Here is an 8,434-nt window from a genome sequence, read left to right on the forward strand (position 1 = left end):
ATGAAGTCCAGGACAAGAAACCTGGGAGCAGAGAACAAACACATACAGCAGGGAAACGAGGTTAAAGTAAACTGTGTTCTGCTCCTGAGCCCCTTTCTACTCACGGCCAGCAGAGGGTAATAAAAGTCCTGGATTCTTTTTGCATTGCAAAAAAGGTCTGAGACTTTGACAAAGTAAAGACCTGAACACAGGAGAATAGAAAAAATAGTAAATGTAGATGCTTCCATACAGGGCAGGAAAACTTGCTGAATGGTTTGAAAATTAATTATGAAAATGATTCGAATCATATGGTCTTCACTGCCACCAGATAACAAATGAAAACCTCTGGCAGATTTTAGACAGTGCTCTACATCACCATCATCAAAACACCAATTGAGAGAACATGACCTGGAAGAATGCTGGCCATCCCTCCAGTAGAGTTCCACACACTTGGAAAATCAATTCAATTCATTTCGAATCAGCTTTATTGGCATGAATTTATAACACCAGTATTGCCAGAGCTACATATAAATTACATAAGAACAATTAATTTCATTTAATAAGTAAATAAAACAGTAAAAGTTGTGTTTGTGTGTTAATTAAAAAAAATTAAATATATATATATATATAATATAAAAATTCCATCAAAATAAATATTTAAAACTAAATAAATAAATGAAACAGTAACATGTGTGTGTTATTATAATAATATATTCAAAATTAAAACAAAAAATAGATAAAATCTATGACAAGCAGTGAAGCTGTGCTGGAGGCTTGTGGTGGAGCAACAACTTACACTGTATGTTGCGTTGTGTCAACCAAACCACCTCAAGAAGTTAGTTGATGAAGGTCTGGGGTTTATGTAATTTAAATATGGCGAGGGCTCTGGCTGCACCTGCTACACTGCTTTGACAAAGGATTGTTAACTCAGTCCACTTGGTACATTTCCTCAGGATCAGTGGACACCGTCTGCTTAGCTGTCGTGGTAACAGGGCAAACAAACCCACTGGTGAAGGTCATGAGATGTGGCTGAAAGCTCCAGAAGAAAACTAGTATGTGGGTGTTGAGTTAAGGATATTTGACCAAATTGCTGTTTTAAAAGTCAAAAAGGATTTACAAAAAGAACTTTGAGGCTTTCAAGTGTTTTTAGCCAAGGTAATTGTTTGCTAATTGGGATTTGCCACATCGGGCAGTCGATCCACGACCCAGAATAAAAAATCTCAACAGCTACTTGATGATTGCCACTAATAAAAACACATGTTTGGAGTTGTAACCCATCTTCATTGACCTGTTCTCCCAGCCCCTCCCACATCCACATGATTGACAGTTGTCAATCACAACTCCTCCCCTTCCATCTATCGTATTAAAGCCCCATTCCCCCCTTTGTGCTCTCAGTTTCCTCCACCTGATGCCCCATTTCTTACACACTGGGATGGACTGCAGTACTTATGGTAAGATAACTATTCCTGTTTTCCTCTCACTCTTCAGTCAACAACTGTTTCTGTTTCCTTGTTTGAATCTTATCATTCTGTAGTGAATGTTAAACTTGACTTGTTTATTAGAAGTGATTGCAACCCTTTAGTTTAACCACCCTATTGAGTTTTTATAGGCAGTACATGAACTGTAAACACTTCATAAAAGGTTCATGGCACACTTTAATATAGTTATAAAAGGACATTTGTAAGTGTTTATGAATGTATATGTCAACCATGGCTTCTCCTGTGAAGCATCTGGTGTATAAATTGATAATCAATGGTTTTTACATGGCTTTTATCATATTTAGTGTGTTATTAGTATTTATTAACTGTTAATAAGTAATTCACAGGCAGTTTAAAACTCTTAATGAATGTGTTTGAAACTCATCATGACATGTTGAGCTTCAAGGATCATGAATTTTAACCCACGGAGAGTGACGAAGTATTTATATACCATACATCTATATATATATTAATTGCTTGCAAAGCAATTACACTAACAAATATTTAATATTTCATATTAATGTAAAGTATGAAGACGCAGTGACAAATTTCTGTCAAATGCTACATTACTGTATATTATAAGCCTTTTATTACCTATTTGTATTCTGTGCATAAATGCTAAATAAGGGGGCTGAAATAAAGTGTTCACATGCAGGTGAGGACGTGCAGGTTTGTTTGGGAGGACATTGTAATGGGAATGTACTGTCTAACTATGCTGCCTCTACCAGGCTTCTGATACGTTTATGGTGTGAAAATGAAATGAACATCAGGGTCCTTATATTTTCTTGTTGTCCCAGAGCTGGATACCCTGGAGGTCCCTCCTCTCACCCCAACCAGTAAGGAGGTCCTGAGCCAGGCTGTGAAGGCCAGTTTTGCTGGATTTGCCCAGGAGAGACTCTACCATCACTTTCCACAGGGTACAGCCTGAGCCACATGCACAATATCTGATCCATCAATATGTGAGAGAAAGATTTTATTAGAGGAGGCGAAGACGTTATAGAAAATTGTTTGGTACTCTTTAGAGATGTAGATTTATGCGTATTTGCACATGTCCAGATCCTAAATTGTGGTCTGAGTGGGAGGTGAACGTCTGGCTGGACTGGTGCCAGGCTGAATTTGGTCTCCACTGCCGGGGTTCAGACCTGAGAGGCATGCAGGGTAGTGAGCTGTGTGGCCTGGACAGAGAGTCTTTCCTGGATCTGATGTCCGACTGCACTGCAGGAGAGATCCTGTGGGAGCACCTGGAGACCATGAGGAGAGGTGAAGACATTTTTCAATCAAAAACTGATTCATTCAAACTCACATTTTTTGCTTGAAACATCCAGATTGCTTTGCTCACTATTAAACCCTCCTTCGAAAAAGTTCATTGCTTGTCAAAGGCAATCATAGTTTTCTTAAAAATATATGTAACTTAAAAATATTATTCAAATTCAGATGAAAAAGTTTTACCATTATGTTTGCATAATTAGTTGGAGGAGTTTGGTGAATTTAAACAATGACCTCAGCCCCAGAGGGAACTTTCTTAACCCTGTAATCATGACCCCAAATAATGCCACAGGACACAGTTTAAAAGTTAAAAGTAATTTTGTTTTAATGTTCAAGTTTGTTTAATGTTTTAATTGTGTCATTATCAATACACAGTACAATCCGTCTGGAGCTCCGATCATTTTTCTAAATGTGGGACTTGTATAAAATGTGAAACCTTAAAATAGGGTAACAGGCCTCAAAAAGGTTGGGAAACCCTGTCATAAGGCAAACACCATCATCAACATGGGTCGATATAACTGATCAATATAAATCTTTCAAATTCATAACTTGGGATCCAATTCTACACCAATTTGTGTTTGCACAATTTCTCTGCTCGTGTGCCTGCCAAGCCAGATGTTTATGACATTTATTGTAATTATTATAAACTTTGCTTCATATTGTGTATCCAGAATGTGTAGAAATGCAGTGTCTCTGTATGTATACACAGGTAAGTGGATTATTTAATACATGTTCTGTATTATATTCCTGTAGTTCTTTACATTGTTAAATCAATGATGGTGTAATAATTCTACAACTACAAAAATGCCTTGTCATTTGAATCCGATTCTTCAGAGAATGAATATGACTGCAGTTCTTTATTACCCACATGTACTATACCATCTTACTGCCAGCTTCACATCAACAAAGGTAATAATGTGTCTTCTCTTTTGGCTACGCAATTACCATTCAAACCACTATTACATGTGGTTTCTACATTGTTAGTTATTTTTCTGAAAAGGATTATGAGTCCCTTGTCTATGTTTCCTCAGAAAACTACTTGGACTGTGTCCAGGAGCATTCAGACAAACATAGTTACCATGTCCAGTATCATTCCACTGAGAGGACAGACCTTCACACCCTGGACCCTGTGCAACATCAAGACCACTACCTGTTCAAAAAAGGAGACCCCAGCAGGAACATGAGTGCTGCTGCTCTGCTGCGGGAAACAGGAGGGAATGGAGGTAAAAACAGACTTCATCCATTTAAACATTTACATGTGGTGCAAATTATGACAGGGAATTATAACAGTGTTTATTTGGTCATTTAATACAGCTGTGATCACAGTCTACTTTGGTCCTGAACCTGTTACTGTTTGGTCATGTTTAAGGATGAGATTGTAGTTACAACAGTTTTGGTTTTATTTAACCAGGTTTTGAGATTTTCCTCTCTGAGATTCTGTTTGTGGTGGTTTAATGCAAAACTGTATTTACCTCATCAGCATCAGTCTTTATTGGAATGGCTTCCTACCAAATATATTGTGCTTGGACATCATTTGAAATAATCTCAATGAATGTATTTTCAATAATTTTAGATTTAAAATGGATCTAACTATGTCTAAAAGTAGCTCATAGTGATGACCCTATAGATAAATTATTACCAACTCAGCTGTTCTCCTCAGCTTTGTTGAACTCTCTTTTTGCTCATTGTTTGGATTTGTGTCCAGATATATTTTTCTCAGAAGTTGGTGGAGACCAAAACAGAGCTAAAAAGAGAGTGAATACTGAACTTACATTCATCAGGTGGATAAAGACATGACTCTAAATCAATGCTAATGTTGCTGTGTCTGCTTTATTGGAACTATGTTGTGTTATATAAGAGTTGTCTATGAAGATTCTCAGTCATCCAGGTCATAGTTATCCTACGAAGGTTAAAATCAAGGGCAACTGGACTTGGTTGAAGATCTTCAACCAAGTCCTAACCTTCGTTGGATATATAAGAGTTAATTGATTGATTAAACATTATTTCTAACAAATTTCATTCAAAAGGGCACATACTCTGAGGTATGTGTGTCACTGTCCATCTGCAGATGATTGAATAAACCTAAAGAAAGAGTGTTGGCTTCAGGTTGTTTATTTCAACAGAATTCTCCCCCCAAAAATAGCCTACATCTTAGCATTGCATTTAATCCACAAAAGGACAAAGAAAAGGTGCAACATTTAACGCCCACATGTGTTTCTCAGGAGTTGGTGGAGACTGAGACATAGCTAAAAGAAGAGTGAATATTTTAGTTTAATTAACCAGACCAAAAACATGACTCTAGTGTGTGTCTGCTGGAAGCATAAATAGGTGTAGTGTGACATCTGTTGCATTTAGGATGTTGTGTTTTAGGCCTACATCTGTCCAAGTAGCCAAACATGCAACAAAAAAAATCTGTTAAAGTTAAGCTAAAGTTAAGCTTTAAGAGTTGCTGTGTTCACAGGATATCAGTATTTACTTTACCAGTTACTACAACAGTGCTTTCAGTGACAAAAATTCTACCCAGCAAATTTGAATTGACTTTTTTTAGCTTCTGAGTTTCTCAGAATTTATATGAATAGTTCCAGAAGACTGTAAACCACTGTGGTTATTTTATACAGTATGTAGCTACACCTGAGCTACACCTCTGTCCTCATGAACCTGCCCCCTGTTCCTGTTTCTCCTGTTCTGCACTTTAGAGACAGACTCAGAAGTGGAGATTGCTCACAGTGACGACTCTGATATTGTGGGCTCTCTATCATGGACTGGTCCACTCCAGGATCTAGAGGCAGTGACAGAAGAGATCATGTCTGAAGATGTCTTCACTTTACCACAGCCACACAGGAGCTTCAAAGAATATATAGACACCAAAACAGACCTGGGCGGAGCCGCTGCTGTCCTTGCTGGTTACACTGGTGAGTAGTGGTTGAAAGAGGAACGACAAAGTTTTTCTCTCTCAGAGATTCAAGTCAGTTGTAAATCCATGCAGCAGGTCTTCAATGTATTCTTCCCACCATGTTTCAATAGGAAGGGGTCCCATTCAGCTGTGGCAGTTTCTGCTGGAGCTTCTCACAGACCGCAGCTGTCAGTCATGTATAAGCTGGACAGGAGACGGGTGGGAGTTCAAGCTGACTGATCCTGATGAGGTACATAAAGCCTGTGGGTTTGAACAATATAGGACGTAACACACTGCTACATCTGGGGAAATACATTTGTTTTCTGTTGTACACAGTCAGATCAGAAGGGCAATATGGGGCCACAAAACTAGTTTAGTCCACTTTAGCAAAGAGATTGGAAGCAGGGGGACACTACTAGCTCAGCTCGGTCAACATTTTAAAAGAGAACTTCAGTGGTGTGTTTTCACATCATATCTAGTTGATTTATGTAACCCAACGCTACTTAATACACAAGTGCCAGAAAAAAACTGGAACCACAGGGTGCTATACCAGCATAGGTTTTATTTACATTACATCAGAACAAAACAAAAAAACACACAATTTGGGACTAGGCTGCATTACCAGGGAAGCTTGTTAAACACAAAAATACATTTTAACAAACAGGTAGGCAACTTAGAAATAAACCAAACCAACAAACAAACTTTAAGCTTCAGTGTGTAACATTTAGTGGCATCTAGTGGTGAGGGTTGTGAATTGCAACCATCTGTCCAGTCTACCACTGCCCCCTAACCTTTCAAAGAGCATCGGACAGCTACGGTGGCTGACACAGCACAAAAGGTGTCTTCTCAGACAGCAGAGAGTGGCCAGTCAAGAAATGAGGGTGCTTTAGGTATATTTATTAAGAAATTATATATATATATATATATATTTATTTTTTTTTAATTTAACCTTTATTTAACCAGGTGAGTCTCATTGAAATTAAAATCTCTTTTGCAAGAGAGACCTGGCCAAGATGCAGCATAAAAGAACATAAAGAACAGTTTCCAACAAAAGACATCAAGTACACATACATATAACACAAGCCCCTGTGTTGAATAAGGCAGAATACAACTTTATAAACAGCAACATTGACCAATTTGCACCTGTTTCATATCCTTCAGAGTTGAAACAAAATGTCTGTAAGAAATAAAGGCAGTCAATTTCAACAAGTTCTGAAGAAAGTTCCAAGCAGAAGGTGCAGCAAACATGAAGGCTTTTTTACCTAATTCTGTTTGGACAGGGGGACCAACAAGTGTAGGACGTCCTTTGAATGTAATCCATAATGGCCTTGAGTAGCTACTTGTTAAAAAGATACTCAAATAGGTGGCTAGGAGCTAGTCCAAGAAGTGCTTTATAGATGAAACACAGCCAGTGAGTGTACCTTCTTGCAGTGGTGTAGTCTACGTGATACGCAGGTATACGCCGTATACCCACTGGGAATGATGTCACCACCAAACAACAACACAGCTGCGTGGCGGTCACTCGGCGCACGTTTGAAATTAACTAATGTGAATCACTTAAGGAGATGTGAAACACGAGCAAACTCTAACTACACTCTTTTAGTGTTTTTGTAAGCCTGCAGCTAAAGCTGCTGCCGCTCCGCGTGACACTGCAGCTGCAGCAGATGACACGAATGTTAAAATTACTGAAATACAGAAAACGAGCCAGATGAGGTTGATGCTATCGTAACATTAAGTGAAAATAGCATATAGGCCTATTTTATCATTAACGCTGTCAAAGTGATGAAGGATCTGGAGCTCTATGAGGCCTACTGCCATTGACCTCTGGAGTTAAGATGTAGCTTTGTCTCCAGGTGGCCCTGCTGTGGGGTCGGAGGAAGAACAAACCCAAGATGAACTACGAGAAGCTGAGTCGCGGTCTACGATACTACTACGACAAGAACATCATCCGCAAGACGGCTGGCAAGCGCTACGTCTACCGTTTTGTCTGCAACCTGCAAAGCCTGCTGGGATATGAGCCTGGGGAGCTGCACGCCATATTGGACAACAGTAACAAGAGTCACTAATGACCTCAACAAACATTGGCAAGAAGGAGCAAAGGGATACTGGGCAGCTTTTTATATGTTTCATTACTCATGAGAACCGACCATCTGAAGCTCAGAGGGTTTGAGCGTGTGTGTGTGTGTGTGTGTGTGTGTGTGTGTGTGTGTGTGTGGGAGAAAGCTGAAGTTGTCTGCTGATATAAGTTCTGGGTGAATTGTAGCACTTTATCGCCATTGTTGTGACTGTAAAAACCATGAGACTCACAACAAAATAATTTATGTCCTTTATCCCTGTCTGGTTTGTCAATATACTGTAAACTACATAATATTGATCTTTTATTAAAGAAAATTAACCAGTTGTTGTCATTATTGATTAACTTTAGAATTAAACAATACATTGTGTTTTCGCCCATTTACTATGCAGACATGTTATAACCTTGTGTGATTCTTTTAAACGTGTTTCAGCTTTCCATTTTTTAAAGTAGTTTAAAGAGTTTTAAGAGTTAAGATACTGACTAAGAACCGTAACATCCTAATTTTGATTCTGGCTGGTGTCCTTTGTTGCATCGCTCTCTCTTGTTCCCTCGTTTCTTGTTTCTCTCCATTATCGCTACCAAACAAAGGACTAAAAATGCCCCCCAAAATGTTTCATTTTTCTCTCTCTCGGGCCGTCTCACCTATGTTTCCATTTACATTTACATTTACTCATTTGGCAGACACTTTTATCCAAAGCGACTTACATTTGAGGAACAACATACAGGCATCAACAGAGCATC

At 38.7% G+C, this 8,434-nt stretch overlaps 1 pseudogene; it reads left to right on the forward strand.

Annotated features, from left to right (window-relative positions):
- On the forward strand, positions 1–8,174 carry LOC119911880 (annotated as a pseudogene).
- Positions 8,175–8,434: the final 260 nt, after the last annotated feature.

Source organism: Micropterus salmoides, unplaced genomic scaffold, assembly GCF_014851395.1.
Source record: "Micropterus salmoides isolate LMB-PRFRI ecotype aquatic unplaced genomic scaffold, ASM1485139v1 Ms_hic_scaffold_2, whole genome shotgun sequence".
NCBI classification, from domain to species: domain Eukaryota; kingdom Metazoa; phylum Chordata; class Actinopteri; order Centrarchiformes; family Centrarchidae; genus Micropterus; species Micropterus salmoides.